At 34.0% G+C, this 18910-nt stretch overlaps 1 protein-coding gene across 4 annotated transcripts in view; it reads right to left on the bottom strand.

Moving 5' to 3' along the window:
* Positions 1-18910, bottom strand: part of LOC106477294 (octopamine receptor Oamb-like) — a 104864-nt gene that overhangs the window by 16671 nt on the left and 69283 nt on the right. The window contains exons 3-4 of one of the 4 annotated variants that reach the window (XR_002609793.1): positions 15677-15940; positions 14242-14327 (exon numbers count right to left, since the gene is read on the bottom strand). The exons of 1 other annotated variant lie outside the window; for it this stretch is intronic. The gene's annotated coding sequence lies outside the window, so the exon portion shown is untranslated. Of the gene's footprint in view, positions 1-14241; positions 14328-15672; positions 15941-17930; positions 18100-18910 lie in introns of those variants that run through there. 2 more of the 4 variants (XR_002609792.1, XM_022381454.1) reach the window with 2 other exon arrangements.

The raw sequence follows: 18910 nt of genomic DNA, 5'->3' as shown, positions 1-18910 counted from the left end.
CTCCCATCCCAAATGTGCTCTCTAGTTTTATGTCTTTTTTCATCCCTACATCTCATCAATTTTAGAATAATTGATTTTACTTCTAGTACTCTACTACATTCGTACTCCTTTGTAGGATGGCATAGTATTATACAGTGTAGTACACTACTCTTGTGTATACACGGTACAGCAACTTCCTACAAATACAATGTAGTATATTAATCCTTAGGATATGGGTCATATGACACATTCTGCAATTACAAAATACTTCATATGCGTAATTGTTGAACGCAACACTTCATATGTATAATTGTTGAACGCAACACTTCATATGCGTAATTGTTGAACGCAACACTTTATATGTATAATTGTTGAACACAACACTTTATATGCATAATTGTTGAACGCAACACTTCATATGCGTAATTGTTGAACGCAACACTTTATATGCGTAATTGTTGAACGCAACACTTTATATGTATAATTGTTGAACACAACGCTTTATATGGTAATTTTTCAATACGTTTATTAATATTGCTGTTTTTCTTTCCGGTTTATTTTCGAATAAAAACACGATCCGAAGAATTTTAATATTTTGAGGTTTATTAGCAATCACAAACACAATACAAACAAAATTCTGTCTTTACTGCTATTTTCGTGCTACTAATTGGATGACAATGGGATATTTACCCTATGCATTTAGATTCTATACAGGAAACATAATAAGTATCTGGAGGTAATAACATTTTGGGCTAAAGTCCTGCCGATCATAAAGTAATACTGTTCTAACATAGTTTGTTTTCTTTTTTTTTGGTTCTTTTAAATTATCAGGTGAAAATTATTCAATGTCCAGTTCACTTAATAATCAGTTTATCCCCCCCCCCTTAAACGTTTCTGCAAGGTTGAAGTTGAACTCTGCCGTAAAATGTTATCAACTATTTAGGCCTACAACACTGCCGTAAAATGTTATCAACTATTTAGGCCTACAACTCTGCCGTAAAATGTTATCAACTATTTAGCCTTCAACACTGCCGTAAAATGTTATCAACTGTTTAGGCCTACAACACTGCCGTAAAATGTTATCAACTGTTTAGGCCTTCAACACTGCCGTAAAATGTTATCAACTGTTTAGGCCTTCAACACTGCCGTAAAATGTTATCAACTGTTTAGGCCTACAACACTGTCGTAAAATGTAAATTATTTAGGCCTTATACCATGATATTAACAACAGTAATAAGAATAACATACAATCAGTCCACTTACTTTGTATCTCGATGGTTTTATCTTGAAAATCACTCTACACTGTTTTCAGGGCCGTATGTACGCATAGGCAAGAGTAGGCAGCTACCTAGGGCGGCAAATGTAAGAAACATCGAACTAAAGCGTCAACAAGTATTTGAAGAATTATTATTTCAATTTTGTAATGCGGGGGCGCCGCACCAGATCGAGATATCAATTAACAGCGCTGATCGATTATGTGACTGATCACGAGATTAATGACGTAACTAATACAAAGCTTCGCTTCTGGAGCGATCACGTGGAGGTAGGAACAGCAAAAACATCTTTCTAGGGCGACACTGTATCTTAATGCGACCCTGACTGTTTTAATTTCAAGTATGCTAGAAAACGTCACGTTCTTAGAGTTTACTACAAGTTCTAGGCCTCTCTTAACTTCCCGAGCTTAAAGTTATCACTACGTCATCAAAAGTCCGAGATTCTTGCTTGCTACCAAACAACAGTTCTCTCTAGCTAACAAACAAATTACACCATTAAAAAAATATATATATAGCTTACAACAATATAAAGAAACCGGTGTAAATTGTGACCATTGCTACATAAAAAAATGAGCTAATTGCCTACAGTATTATAAACACATTAAATACGACGTGTTATTGAATATGTACAAACATATATATATATATATTGTAAATGTCATGCTTTAACTGTATGCTTCCATTTATTGTCCTTATCACTAAAGCTGCCATTTTATTTGATAATGAAATGATTTATCTCGTAATTTAAGAGTCGTGACTTCAAATCCCGTCATCGAACATGCTCGCCCTTTCAGCCTGGAGGTGTTATTATGTTACAGTAAATCCCATTATTCGTTCATAAAAGACTAGCCCCAGAGTTGGCGGTAGGTGGTGTTGACTACCTGCCTTCCCTCTAGTCTGTCACGCCAAAATTGGGACGGCTAGCGCAGATAGCTCTCGAATACCTTTGTGCAAAATTCCAAAAATATACAAGATATTAGAACGTCCTCTGGTTATTGGGACTGGAACCACTGGATATGAGAAAAATAAGCAGTACAAGTAGCAAGCCTGTCAACATAAATAGAATTAAGAGGAGAACAACTGTAGTCATTTCTCCTCAAGAGAGGCTGTTGCTACTGTTAACCAAGCCATGAATCACAGTTATTTCAATTCGTATAAATTCAAATACTCCGGGAAAGAAAATAATGCTATCTTAAGTTTTATATTTACATTGACATAGTAAATTCCTAATCTAGACAGTCAGGTACATACGAATTGGAAAATAAAAAAAAAGCCTCTTGAATATTATTTACTTCACATCACTGAATATTTTAGTTTACGATACTAGCAGGAACGCCGACTTACAGGCGGTTGTTTGTGCTAGTATTTACTAATCGTAGTATTCATACCTCATTCAAACAAAATTTAGAAAAGTGTTATGATTGTGCTCTTTAGTTATACTTAACTCCTCAAAATGATTCAACGTACTGAGCTCAAAATTTTCATAAATTTTACTGATACAAACTGTGATGTTTTTATATATATTGTGAGGAGATTACTTTTATTTAAAATTATGTTATATTATATAAAAAATGGTTGAAGCACATACCACATTTATTTTTCTAATTACATGAATCATGAATACCTGAAGTGTTAATTTTTTTATGGATTTTTGTTCGTGGTGCCATTCAATTGATGGCGCAGGAGTTTTTGTTTACATACATAGATACTGACATACACGCTACGTCCACTATAGTAAGATTCTGCGTGAATTTATTCTCCTTTCTTTTACTGGAAGTCAATATTTTACAAAAAAGGTTTCATACTCTATCTATAAGTTGTTCAGTATATTTGATCTTTTTATGTAAATATTTATATCTCGCATAGCCAAAATATTGATTTGATGTATTTCTAACACTGATGTGGGCAAATGTTCCACGTTCAGATATAGCGTGTCTGAAATACTTTCGTACTGAAGAGAACTTTCACTTGTGTAAGTTAGCTTTCCATAATAAATATGATACTAATGTTACAATAATAATTTCGGAGAAATATTATTTGTTGTGGGTTCGTCGAATTTTCTTGTCGATACACTTTGGAGGAAATTTAAAATAATTCTAATATTCACGTATTTATAAGTTTAAGAATTTAAAGAATTAATGAACAGAGAATGAACACCATTCAAACTGCTTTGGTCTCTCTGTCTTTTAAGTTTTTGTTCACAAATGTAGTTATTGTTCCTAGTGGTTCAGTAGTAAGCTAAAATTTGAGGCTCGTTCCCTGCAGTGAACACAGTGCAGATAGTTCATCGTGCAGCTTTGGACTAGAAACAAACAAATAAACAAAGTATCAATATTGCAATTATCATCATTATTGTTACAGCCCAAATTCATCATCGTGGCTCTTTTTCTTTCATTCATTTTTTTTCTTTTTTATGAAAATCTTAAAACTTCAGTAAAATAAATGCATTGAAATTGTGTCTATCGTCACTTAAAGAACTTACGGGACATAGCTTGTTTGTTCTTGTTCAACGCCTCCCCCAGTGGCACAGGGGTATGTCTGCGGACTTACAACGCTAGAATCCGGGTTTCGATACCCATGGTGAATAGAGCACAAATAGCCCATTGTGTAGCTTTGTGCTTAATTACAAACAAACAACAAATCTTGTTCAACGTAACATCTCTCGTGACATTGATACTGAAGTCACAGAATAAAGTGTTATTATTATTTATTTTTAACTCCGTTTATAACATCAGAGGTGTAGGAGGCAAAATTGAACTTGAGGGTATAATTGAAGGCTATAGTATAACAATACCATGTATTTATAGCAAAGCTTCTAAGGCTATGTTCCGCCTTTTCTAATATTTTACTGCTTATCAGAGGAAGGCAAATAGTCAGCAGCAACATACCACCCACCATCCACACTTATAACGCATCATAGATTAAAGTGCAGAGAACATTTTGTGATATCGTAAGGATTCCAACCCGGTTTGTCAATTCCGAAATCCAGAGCTCTATAAGGCCAACCCGTGTCCAACAAAAACGTGTTTAAGGTTATAGTTACCAACAAAAGCATGTTTAAGGTTATAGTTACCAACAAAAGCATGTTTAAGGTTATAGCTACCAACAAAACATGTGAAAAATTACTGTTAACAACAAAAGCATGTTGAATGTTACTGTTAACAACAAAAGCATGTTGAAGGTTACTGTTAACAACAAAAGCATGTTGAAGGTTACTGTTAACAGCAAAAGCATTTTGAAGATTACTGTTAACACCAAAAGCATTTTGAAGATTACTGTTAACAGCAAATGTACTTTAAGATTATAGTTACCAACAAATGCATATTGAAGATTATTGTTACCAACGAAAGCATGTTTAAAGGTTAAAGTTACAAAGAAAAGCATGTTGAAGATTAATGTTACCAACAAAAGCATGTTTAAGATTATAGGTTATAGGTACAAAACAAAGCATGTTTAAGGTTATTGTTATCAACAAAAGCATGTTTAAAGTTACAGTCACCAATAAAAACATGTTTAAAGTTATAGTTAATGTCTTCATAGCAACGCCTTATAGATGATTGTTTATATGATATGTAATCAAAAAGTCAATACATTTAGTTACCAAATCCACAATAGTGTTCTCTCTAACAAAGTATACTAAAACATAAAACAAATGCTTTCGTCAGTTAATGGATTCAAAGCGACATACTATTAATGTTTATGTGAATAGAGCATAAGTCACCAAAAAAAGTTATCGAACATTTCACGACAAACCGTTGGCGATTGTAAATGAAACGTATACCACGTGACGTAAAAAACAAACAAAAAAAAAAAACAGTACAAGTTTATCTCGCCATATCAAAGTGGAGCTGTAATCGAAAATTATAGTTTCCGCGATTTCTTATATTTCATTTATAAATACATTCTCTTTCTTATATCTTTGTAACAGATTTAAAAATTATGTGTATATAACGCACTTTCTGTTTTGTAGTTGAAACCAATATTAGTTTCATATATTTACTATTTTTTAGGTAAACAAAGTTGTTTAAAAGTTATGTTTGTAGAAAACATGTATGTAACAAGCTAGTGTAGTATATCTTTATTTAGTTAATATATTTTCTTATCAATTTCAGGAATTTCTATTAGCCACAGAAACTACATAAGATTGGTTTTGTCTGCCACTAGGTGACACAACCATCGCTTGTTTGTTTGTTCGTTTTATTGCAAAGCTACACAATAGGATATCTGTGCTCTGTCCACCACGATAAATCGAACCCCGGATTTTAGGGTTTTAAATCCTTAAACTTACAGATGATCCACTAGGGGACAAATGGCACAAGAAATTAACTTGTTTAAATTTTCAAACCGCTGTATCTCTGTGTTCTCTGTTATGATTTTGAAAATTTCCTGATAGTTTACATAATGATGGATGTGATTAAAAACAGAGTACCGCATATTACTACGTGACGCTACAAAACAACTTGTATAAATTTTCAAACCGTCGTATCTTTGTTGTAATTCCTTTTTTTTTAATTTTACACACTGATGAAAGCCATGAAGAAAGTTCGTTGTTAAGCGCAAATCTATACTGGGTTATCTATGCTGTGTCCGCAGCAGGTATCAAAATCCGATTTTTCGCGTTATAAGGGAACAGACTTGTTGATGAGACCAGAGGGCGCCATGTAGAAATGGTAATAAACAATATCAGCCACGCGCACTTGCATCTAAGTATTGAAAAGAATACACCAGGGTAATTCTGATAACAGTGTCGAACTTTTGCTCTATTGTTATTGCTTTTTATTAATTAACTGCAAGCGCATGTGGTATTTACTTCCTAACGAAGGTAATAAAAATGAAATATATAAACTTAATTGGTCTGTTAAATGTGCCCCCCAGTAGCACAGCGGTATGTCTGCAGACTTACAACGCTAGAAACCGGGTTTCGATACCCGTGGTGGGCAGAGCACAGATAGCCCTTTGTGTAGCTTTGTGCTTAACTACAAACAACATTGTTAAATGTTGTGATAAACAAGGACTTTCGGTGAAGTTTTATCCTCTGATTTTCCTTTTTCATATAAATTTTTATGTAACTTTATTTACATAAAAAAATTAAAAACCATTGCGTAGCTTTGCACTTGATAAGAAACAAACATAAAAAAATTACATTTATTTTCAAAATGATTAAGAAAAAATACAGAAATAACAAGCGATTAATATATTTAAAAGCATTATTTAATTTTCATTAAGCTTAAGTTGAATATTAAACAAAGAATCACGATATAAAAACACTAACGTCAGACTACAGTTAAACCTATATTAATTTAGATTTGATTATTCATAACTAGTATAGAGAATATTTATTCCTGGAGAGTATAATTTATTTTCCCTATAATACTGTTCTGAAGATAAATTAGGTTTTGTAATTAAACACATAGTGATTAAATTGCATAATTAGTTGGATTATCATTTTTTTGTTTAAATGTGTATTTAATATTTTCTGATCATTAAATTTCTTGTCTCCCTCCCCCCTCTCAATGGCTTAGCTGTAAGTCCGAGGGCTTATAATGCTAAAACTTGCGCTTCGTATTCTCGATTATCGCAGGGAGCACAGCACAGATACTCCATTGTGTAACATTGAGCTTAATAAAAAACAAAGAAAATTAACTTTTTTTTTTTATTAGTATTGATTTTTTATTTTTCATCATTAGTCCACAGTTGCCGAGCGCTTAGAAGTACGAAGTGTTTACTTGCAGGAGATAATTTCTCAAAATCTGAATTAGAATTTAAATGTAGTGACATAAAATGACTTATTAAAATAATAGTGGCTTTTTTTTTTTGAAAGTGACACATATTTACAAACATATTTACAATACATTGTTTCATAGAATTTCTCAAGCTCGTTGTTAATACAGACAGTTACTTATGTGGGAAGAGAATGGATCTGGTAATTAAATTATACGGTTTAATAATTAATTAACTCCAATTCGATGTTTAAAAAAACAATTAATACAAAGCTATTATGCAGACGTTGTTTACATTTGTTTTTGCTTATGAAATGTTTCCGCTATAAACTTATTCAAATTAACTTATTTCACTTATGTTGTTTAAATATATACTTTTCAGATGATACTGTAAGTTTGTTTTCGATTCTAGTCTTATCCTAGTCACAGACGCATATAGATCGTTACACACGTCTATGTCATTTCCAGTTTTTGTATGGCTCATTTACGCTTGATGTTCAACATGTTTGGACCTATCATGATGTTATGCCCGTTTTTAAGTATGGTTTACGATCAGGTACTATACTTTGAAGTTACCTATTTATGTTTAGCGTTAAAGACTTTGTGAACTTTGAACGTCAAACCCAATTATTTTATGCATTAATCTAAGTTTTGTTTAGTTTAAATTGACAGTTTTTAAACATGCGTTATGAAGTGTCTGTCTGACGTGGAAGGTGTAACTGGAATTTTCAATCCAAACATTACCTTAAATGCATATAGGTTAAAGGGCAAGGAACCCCTGGTTCTACGGCTCAGTTATAGCCCTTTTTAATTTTGACCTACTGACTAGAAAACAGTATCTACTGTCACGAGCTTTGTCTGGCCTTTTGGATCGAATAACTGAGCTGACTGTCACTTTTATAATGCGTCCATAGCTGCCAGTGCTGAGTTTCGTAACTGTTATCATGGCTCGAACCTTGGACTTTTTCATCCGTTAGCCCAACACGCTAACCTCTAGGCCACTTCAAGTCTAATTAATAAATGTTTTTCAGATATGTTGGAGAACTCCTTTTTTTAGTATGATAATTCAGTAACAAATTATCTAGTTAAAAACATACATATGGAAAACAAGTAATAAACAAAATAGCTTTTTTGGAACGAATTCGGATTATGCTGTGACCATTACATGTTTATTTAGTTAAGTATTATGTACAAAAAATATATGAAAAATATGCGAATACTCTACAGTTTCAAACTACCATGTTAATCAAGATCTTTACTAACCTCAAGGTCTATACAGTATTTTAAATTTAAAATTGTCTGGCACACACTAACACACAAAAACATCTGTCGTTTTAGCACTGAATATTACAGTTAAGTACTAGTGAACGGGACCGAACGTGGCTTGATGGTAAGCCTGATCGGGCTGTAAGTCAGAAGGTGTACAGTTCGCGGCCCGTTACCGCAAAAGCGCGCGCCACTCTTTGGAATCGTGGGTGCGTTATAATAGTGACGGTCATATGTCACTATTCGATCAAAAGATGGAAGGTGCTGCTCATAAGTTGCCTTTCCCCTACTCTATCGTTACAAAATTAGAAATGGTTATGCGTAGATAACATTTTGTGTAGCTTTGCGCGTAAATTATGAAACTAACTAACTAACGAAATTTATTGCTGGAGTATGAAAGGTACTTGCTTAAGCTACAAGCAGGAAAAGTTTCCTATAAATTTTACTTTACATCAGGTAATGTTAATTGGAAACCGATTGGTAATTAAAATACGAACAAATGATTCTGTCAAAGCTACCTTAACAACAGTTTCCATTTGAGCTCAATTAGATTATATGACAGAACCATCTAGAAAAAAACAACAGAAAACAAAAATACAGTGTTTAATAAACACTGTAATTTGAAGTACATGATTAGAATCAGTAATAACTCTTAATTTGTAGCACTCATATCTCATTGGAGCCTTTAAAACAAACAAACAAAATCTCAAAAAAAAGTTTGACAAAAAAAAAACCAGAAGCACCAGACAGTCATAAGAACATGGTGATATCTTTTTATCATATTTGACTGTTATTGAAATATTCGAAAACATGTTTTCTTTTGTTATTTAAAGAGAAACACAAATATGTATGATTTGAGAAGCGTTTAAATAAGGTTTGTTTCGATGTCACGTGCTGAAATTGAACAATTCCACTAGTTTGATGCATCAGGAAAATTTCTATTAGTGAACAAATATCGACTATATCATAAGTATCAATGTTAACAGTCTTCAAGAGCCAAGTTTGCTTTGTCGACATAATCTCGTTCTGAGTAAGACTTGAATGTATTACGGATAAAAATGCTTACTTCACAATTTCTCTGACAGAGGATCAGCAGACTATAGAAAATACGACTTGTGATCTGATCAAGAAAGACGATTTTGTGGAGGCCTAGATGTCTGGAATATGGACAAAAGATTGGGTAGAGATAAACGAATATTTTGAAACTCTAAGCTTTAAACCAAACATATGTTTTGGTGAGGTGGCGTTACCATCGTAATCTAAGTTCAATAAATTAATCTAGAAACTCATATACCAAACACAACATGTGTGGTATTTTGCATACTTGAAAGAGCCAGTCCCTGATCCCCTCCCCTACTCACTTCGGCACGTGTACGTCTGTAATGAATATCTTGTAAGTATAATACTTTCTTCAGGAAACATCATTATTAAGGAATCGTACATCTGGCGTGCATTCGAATCATAATAGTCTTAGTGAAATTAAAAAGTTTTTTTTTTTCTGCAGAGCTTAATATTGTGTAATGTGTACCCTCGAATAAGAAGAATATCCAAGGCACATTTCCAATTAAAAACTACGTACAAACGCTTAGGCTTTCAGATCTACGCCTTTGAATTTATATTACAACAAACCTGATAGTACTGCCTGTACTGCATAAACTCGAGCTTTGCAGGTTCAGAGTACTTAAAAGTCTACAACGTGCACTTCCTAAAATGAAAGATCATTTTGTGTACACAGGAAAATTGTATCACTACATGAAACTCCATCCAATAAAACTTTACCATCAACGTTGTTTCAACAGTTAAAACTTATCTGTAACGTTTGACTTATGAGGAACGTTTCAGTAACTTTAGTTTCACATTTGTTATTGTTTTCCTTGTCTTACATTCACAGAGATTATGATTTGAAACAGGAAACTTCTCGAGCCACAGTGTCATTTATAATAATACCAGTAAAGACATTTAATTTCGTTTGGTCAGCCTTCCTACATATGTGTTTATATATAAAACTCTAACCAACTTTTTTTATTCGTTTAGTGTAGCTTTTGTATCGTAATCAACAAATATCAAATTAATGTAAAGATTGAATATGTTTTTGTAATTTCTCTTAAACTTTGAATGTTTTGTTTAACGCAGAAATACTGTTCTAAAAAGAAAATAAGAAACTAAAATCATAAAGTTTTGTTTATTCTGATTTGAATTACAAGTCATATCTATAAAATAAGTAACTGCCAAAGTCTTCTCGCTGCTCGTTTGATACTTTGCTTTGGTCACAATACTGTTTTTTCTTCGATGAGTGTAGTAAGTTCATGTTGACGAGTTTTATCAGTTATCTTACATAGCTGGAATATGCACGTTAAGATCGTTTCATGACGGTGGTGAGGTACTGTTGTTTCTAGACTTACCCGCACGTATGTTACCTCAGCAGTACCAGTATGATCTGGGATTTATGCATAAGTAAATAACTGGTGGATACGAGAACATTGAAGACATTGTAACGTAAGTAAACATATATTAATCCTCTGGGGGTCACCGGTAAGCTTACAGACGTACAACGCTAAAATTGGGAGTTTGATTTCTCGTGGTGGACAGAACGCAGACAACCTATTGCATAGCTTTGCGCCCGGCATGGTCGGGTGGTTAGGGCACTAGACTCGCAATCTGCGGGTCACGGGCTCGAATCCCCGTCACACCAAACATGCTTGCCCTTTCAGCCGTGGGGGAGTTATAATGTGACGGTCAATCCCACTATTCGTTGGTAAACGAGTAGCCCAAGAGTTGGCGGTGGGTGGTAATGAGTAGATGCTTTCCCTCTAGTCTTGCACTGCTAAATTAGAGACGGCTAACGCAGATAGCCCACGTGCAGCTTTGCGCGAAATTCAAAACAAACCACTCCCACGTTACATAGAAATATTTTACCAAACCACAAACAGTCGTTGTGGTCAGTTTAATTCCGCACTGTGAAATGGAAGTGTCATTTATATTTAGCGCCAAATCCCAATGCAAACATACACTGGAATACTGTGATATAGTTATGAAAATCTGGAATAAACTTGTTATTTCAAGTGTGATGATCAGGAGTTTTTAATCGTAATTTGTTATCGTCACCTTTACAAAAATTATTATTAAATTATATATATTAGATCATGAATGTCTAATACTTTAAGATGTGTGTTTAAAGAATCTTTCCATATCCATTCAGGCCCAGCATGGCCAGGTGGTTAGGGCGCTCGACTAGCAATCTGCGGGCCGCGGGTTCGAATCCCCGTCACACCAAACATGCTCGCCCTTTCAGCCGTGGGGGCGTTATAATGTGACGGTCAATCCCACTCTTCATTGGTAAAAGAGTAGCCCAAGAGCTGGCAGTGAGAGGTGATGACTAGCTGCCTTCCCTCTAGTCTTACGCTACAAAATTAGGGACGACTAGCGCAGATAGCCCTCGTGTAGATTTGCGCGAAATTTAAAACAAGCAAGCAAGCAAGCAGGTGTAACTTTGCGCTGAAAAACAAACAACCAAGAAATGGACTAAGGGGGAATGAAGCTGTAGGAATAAGGATTTACAAATAAAACGTTTTATTCTCCTTATTTACCATTAAAAAGCGAAATTGAGGTTGTTTACAAAAATAACAAAGTTCAAATCATCAGAGTTTTGATGGAAAGTCCAGAATTTTCAGAAACATCTTCAATTTTGTCATTATTCTACAGGAAATATGCATTAGATTTGGCTTTTTCGAATTTAAACCTTTACCCAAGTCTTCGTCCATGACTTAAACAATTACAAGGTTTTACTGCTAAAAAAAGATAACAGGTTTCTCTACCATACTGGTCTATGATCTGAGTAGAACTTTCTGGAACTAATTTTAAACATTGCAAAAAGCACGCTAACAGTTACATATGTTTTCGGTTGAATAATCAGAGACCAGTTAAAAGTAAATGACAGCACTACACTTCCATGTAAATATCAGGCAGGCATCCTTTAAAAGATCACATTCCAGGTCAGTAAGATCGAAAATATCAATGAGAACACAATGTCAGTCTAAAGGTTAAAAGTCGATGACAGCACTGTTCTTCCATATGAATATCAGGCTAGCATCGTCACATTTCAGGTCAGTAAGACCGAACATACCAATGATAACACAAGATCAGTTTAAAGGATGATCTTAAAGCACTGTACTCCCATGTGAATATCAGGCCAGAATCCTTGAAAAGGTCACATTTCAGGTCAGTAAGATTGAACATACCAATGATAACACAAGATCAGTTTAAAGGATGATCTTAAAGCAATGTACTCCCACGTGAATATCAGGCCAGAATCCTTGAAAAGGTCACATTTCAGGTCAGTAAGACCGAACATACCAATGATAACACAAGATCAGTTTAAAGGATGATCTTAAAGCACTGTACTCCCATGTGAATATGAGGCCAGAATCCTTGAAAAGGTCACATTTATGGTCAGTAAGACCGAACATACCAATGATAACACAAGATCAGTTTAAAGGATGATCATAAAGCACCGTACTCCCATGCGAATATCAGGCCAGAATCCTTGAAAAGGTCACATTTTAGGTCAGTAAGATCGAACATACCAATAAGAACACAAGGTCAATCTAAATGTTAAAGGTCGATGACGGGACTGTACTTCCATGTGAATATGAGGCCAGAATCCTTGAAAAGGTCACATTTCAGGTCAGTAAAGACCGAACGTACCAATGAGAACACAAGGTCAGTATAAAGATTAAAGGCCGATGACAACACTGTACTCCTGTGTGAATATCAGGCTAGCATCATTGAAAGGGCCAGATTTTAAGTCAGTAAGACCAAACACATCAATGATAACACAAATTCAGCCTAAATAGGCAGCAAATAGAAATATATAGCATTTTGTACGTCATTAAAAGACTGTAAAATAACATAGTTCTGAAAATAAATAACGATTTTGTTGATTTGGTTATGTTATATTAAGAATACCACAACTTAAGTTAACAGTTCTAGTTAAATTATGGTTCACTTCCGGTTTTCAGCAAGAACTACACGGAAGAGCTGGTAATACTAAAGACAGCTCGTATCTTCGAGTCTCAGGTATATTCGTATTTAAACCATTTAACGGTTACTCTTATACTATTTTGTTACAGAAACTTGGGTATTTGAAAAAACACGATGAGTCGTAAGGTTAACCGTCAAGAGGATCTAATTAAAGTTACGACAGTTAATCGTATCCTAAGTATTTGTAATAGATGAAATACACTGAAAGAATCATGGATATCAGTAGGTTCTCTTTCTATCCAAATTATCTATTTTAAACAATAATAATAAACGTTTTAATTCGTCATTGTAATTAAAGTACACATCTTTTTCCAGTTAACGCAGTTCTCGTCGTCTCTGACTTTAATCCTTTAATATTTCTCAAATACAGAAAACGTAAATGTAGTTTATAATGTTCAATCTCTAAATATATCACCGTTGTTCATCTACATTTGTCTTAGTTAAAAGTACAATATGTAATGCAATGTGTCTCAAGTATCAGTACAATGTAACATCACTGTTAATTTCCACAAATAGTTTATAGTAAAGTAAAACAACAACAACAACAACATAAATCCAGAGAAAACAAAAGTTATGATTATATATAATCTAACTCTAACTTGTTAGACGAAATCACTGTACACTTCTGACGTTTTTTTTAAACACTTCACTTAGCAGGATCAACATCGTTTTTCATGTTGTTTAACAAGCTCTAGTGGTGGGTAACAAATCATTAGACCATTATTTCCAAACACATCAGTTAGAAGGAGCAACATCGTTTTTCATGTTGTTTAACAAGCTCTAGTGGTGGGTAACAAATCATTAGACCATTATTTCCAAACACATCAATTAGTAGGACCAACATCGTTTTTCATGTTGTTTAACAAGCTCTAGTGGTGGGTAACAAATCATTAGACCATTATTTCCAAACACATCAATTAGTAGGACCAACATCGTTTTTCATGTTGTTTAATAGTTGTTGACTAGTAGTCTTGCCTTTAGTCTACCAGTTCAAAAATCAGGGACGGCTATACTCAAGTAACCCTCTGTGTAGGCTTGCGCGAAAATTCTGAAACAAAAAGGATTTAATTTTTCTAATGGAAAATTAATTTATGCTTATTTTATCATCTTTAGAAGGGAATATTTGTTGTTTGATCGACATTTCTATTTGACTGTTTATCGTTAACAGCTCCTGGTTGTTTTTTTTTCTGTGGGTATCAGACCCTACTGTTTTACGACACACGACTATTTCTCGTTTATTGCTATGAAACTATCACGACGCAACTTTCAGTTGTAAAACGATATTATAACTTTATAAATATCGAAAGAAAGAGTTACTGTTACGTAATAGAAAATAAAATATAAAAATAATATACAAAAGCAGAATATCCTAATAGCAAGCAGAGGTCCTATACGTGTATATACCGTGTCATTTCAAACAATATCAAAAACGATATTAACACACTAACATCAGAACAGCTAGCAACTGTCCTTCTAACCATCGAACTCTATAGTAGTAACAATAAACTACTTTCTTCACTACCCACCCTTTCAATAACAGCGTGTGTCAAACAGCAAGGTGTAGTGAAGTTACGATTCGACACACGATTGGATTTCTTATTGTGGAATTAGAAGACAGGCAGTTCTTTAACACCGATAGAAGCATGGTGAATTATATCTTGCCAGGCAGTTCTTTAACACTGATAGAAGCACGGTGAATTATATCTTGCCAAGCAGTTCTTTAACACTGATAGAAGCACGGTGAATTATATCTTGCCAGGCAGTTCTTTAACACTGATAGAAGCATAGTGAATTATATCTTGCCAAGCAGTTCTTTAACACTGATAGAAGCACGGTGAATTATATCTTGCCAGGCAGTTCTTTAACACTGATAGAAGCATGGTGAATTATATCTTGCTATGAGGAATCATTTCTTTCACTCTCGATAACTGAGGATTAATCTGTTCTTTCTGTTGTATAATGGTATGAGTATAATCTCGTTGTTACATGTTACTTATTGCTTCGCTAGAACAATTAGAAACAGGATGAGACGCTATAGTTGTATAAGTGATCAGTACCAAAACGTGTCATGATGTTTACACGTTTCACAGAAAGAAAAAAAAGTTTCATTGTTTTAGAGGTCGTAGTAATCTGAACGTTAAACATATTTTTGTTGTTTTTCGCTGTATTCAAAAGTGCTATAAACAAAACAGATATTTTCTTTATACTCTAATTTTATAACTTAAAATTATTATAGAGCGTGACGAGACTTTAATCAATTGTTTTTGTCCTTTTATATGTTCTTATTTTCCTTTGCTAAATTAAAATCGCATTTTTTTATAACCGAGCTCTCTAGCGTGCACGTTCTTAAAACAAATACGACTATTTCACCACGTGTAGTCAAATTCACTTACCTACATTTTGTTGACAACGGCATTCTCCTTTCTTTAATTCTCATGCTTCAGTATCCACCGGAATCTCCTAATGCTAAGTTCCTCGTGTTTGCCGAGTGAAAACCTGCGGCAGTTTAAGAATTGTTTTCCGTCTGAGTCACCTCTGACTTGGCTTACGAAGTCAATGGAATGTTTCTAATCTTTCCTACCAGAAATTCTCAAGATCTTGCGAAATTTCTTGGGTTTTATTTCACCCTGTACTGTAGTTTCAGGAGATTTGTGCTCTCTTCTAGAAACAGAAAAAGTAATATTTCTTGGCCGGTATTTACCTTTGGAGGTGAATTCCATAGAGATTTCTTTAGGTAATGGAGAATTTGAATTCAAATACCTTAAAACTTTCACTAGCTTATTTCTTTCGTTGTTTACCTCTGTTATCTAAAATATTTAGAAACGAAGAATCCGTGTTGTCTACAGAATATTCTATTACTTGGTACTGGCTCAAATATTTTTTAGCCGCGGCGTAACGGCTCATAGATTGGCTCCCAGTTTTTCGAGTACAAACTTTTAGCTCATAACTCCGTTATCTCTTGACCGATTTGAGTTGGATATAGGAACTACTTATTATGATTATAATATTATTCCTTTTTTTTTACTATCTAGGTTTGAATTGTCTGGAAATTTTAATTTACTTGTTATTTTCTTTCTGTATCAAATCAGTTTAAAGACATATTTCGTTTCTCTCTCAAGTTTTTTTTATTTTTGTTAGTAGGCCTTTGTCATGTTGCTGTTCGAAAAAAGCGAAGTATTTGTAAATGCTTTTTGAAGTATATTTTTAATTAAAGATTTGAAATTAAAAATTGATTATTTTTCCGTAAAATAATGTTAAGCATTTAATGAGAGGTATGTGGACTATAAAAATTTCTTAATCTAATAATTGATTATTTTCGTTATCGTGCCTCGCTTGGAAACACGCGTGTCATTAAAAGGAAAGTAATCAATATTTCCAGTCCGTTTTAAGAAAAATGATAAACTGGTTAGATCATTAAGCCATGCGTTAAAAGTATAAGATTTTGGTTCCATAAAGACAGATCAAAAGAAACTTTATGTTTATTGCTCTCCCCCTTTCCCTCCTCAATTGGCAAAGCTTATATGATTACTAATATATAATCTTTTTTTTTTCTAAAAGTTGATTAAATTTAATATAATATAATTTATTAAAAGAATTAATAGCGATAAAGAACAGACAGCCTTGCTTGGTTATGAGCCCCTCCCCTAGTGGCACAGCGGTATGTCTGCGGGCTTACAACTCTAGAAACCGGGTTTCGATACCCGTAGTGGGCAGAGCACAGATAGCCCATGGCGTAGCTTTGTGCTTAACTTCAAATAAACAAAGTTATGAACGAGAATGTCATGCAGTTTGGAGCTTTAAAAATATATGATGCTGTTTAAAAAAAATAAATATTTATTTGTTTCACTGAATACGCTCGAGATTTTCCAATATGTCTGTTCTACTTTTTGGCTTAGGTAATCGACCCGTAATCTCAAGACACTGAAATTAATTGAATAAATATACAAGGAGTGGTTACTTGGTTTGAGTTAAGCACAAAGTTATACCACGGGCTGTCTGTGCTCCCCACCGCGTGTATCTAAACCCGATCTTTAGTGTCAGAAGCCTGCAGACTTATTGCTGACTCACTTTGGGACATTTACAAGAGAATGAGTAGTGTTTCTAACCGAACTTGATTTATAGACATTTAAAAACACACAAGAGATTGGTATCCATGACGTGAAGATAAGATTAAGGGAAAAAGTGAAACCAAACATGAATTCATTCTTTTAACATTGTTACCAAGATGCGTTAAGAAAACTACAAGTTGGCTTAAAACTTTTAATATATGTCTGTGAAAGTCCGTGAAATTGGAATTTTGAGCTTAATATTGCTTCTTATGCGCATAGGCGAGAAACTCCCTAGGATTCATATACAGTCGTCCCTGTTTCTGAACTACTCAGGAAAGGGAAGGAAGCCAGTCATAAGCACCCATCACCACAAAGGATTTTGTGCAGCTATTTAAATCGAATTACAAGATTGACTGTCACTTTTATAACGCGCCCACAGTTGAGATTCCAACCTTCAAAATTTGTATTTTATGGTGTTTTGGTCAATCAGCATGTTTTACCAAATATTACATGTGCGCCTTTTTCTAAGGATATTTTATTTTACATCGAACATATCAAAAAATAAAACAGGACGAACTTTAATTCCTTCTCATAAAGTAAAAACACAGTAAATTTTTATTTATTACTTTTATATTTTGTAAAGACCTCAGCGTGACAAATAATTCCACAACGAGAGAGGACATTCTTTGAACGATTCACAAGTTTGACGTACAAGAGAACCATGGCAACTGTAGAAGTATCTTCACTTCGGGTCTGTTGCTTTACAACCACCTAAAAATAAATGTTTTAGTTTTTCACCCTAGTGGCTCAGCAGTAACCTTGAGATTTGGGGCTCGATACCTGGATAGGCACGGAGCAGGTAGCTCATTTCGCAGCTTCACACTCACACTAAACATATTTTGAACTTTGATATGATAAAAATATTTGTTTCTTACAATGAAAAATGTAAGCCCTCTGGTGAGGGTTTCTGTTATCGCATTTTCGAATGTACTTGAATTTTGTTGGCATGTACCATTCGTTACGAACGTCACAATTGCTCTCCAATTTACAATCATATCAGTGGTCTACATTTAATCAATTCTATAATTTGTCTCCAAGTAATACTTTATAAACATTATTTTGATCAAACAATCGTCTCCTTATAGAAACGTATGTTTCTTTAAATGATAAAAAGATCAAATATATACCCTTTTAATATATGTATGTTCTGCATATATATATATATATGCGTGTGTGTTTATGTATAATGCTTTATATTCCGATGGTCCTTCTGCCGAAAAATCGCAATCTGCACTTTGGGGTCGTGTATTTGTTAAAAGAATGATGGTCAAACCTCACTTTTCAATCAGAAAATAATTGCCCAAGAGTTGACAGATGGTGCTATGTTTTAGTCGTCTTTCTTGTAGTATTTCATTTAAAAATCGAGGACAGCTAGCAAATATAATAGTCTTTCAGTTCAAAATATCGGACAGCTAGCAAATATAATAGTCTTTCAGTTCAAAATATCGGACAGCTAGCAAATATAATAGTCTTTCAGTTCAAAATATCGGACAGCTAGCAAATATAATAGTCTTTCAGTTCA

This window comes from Limulus polyphemus, unplaced genomic scaffold (assembly GCF_000517525.1).
Source record: "Limulus polyphemus unplaced genomic scaffold, Limulus_polyphemus-2.1.2 Scaffold164, whole genome shotgun sequence".
Taxonomy (NCBI): domain Eukaryota; kingdom Metazoa; phylum Arthropoda; class Merostomata; order Xiphosura; family Limulidae; genus Limulus; species Limulus polyphemus.
This window is presented reverse-complemented; position numbering and strand designations above follow the sequence as displayed.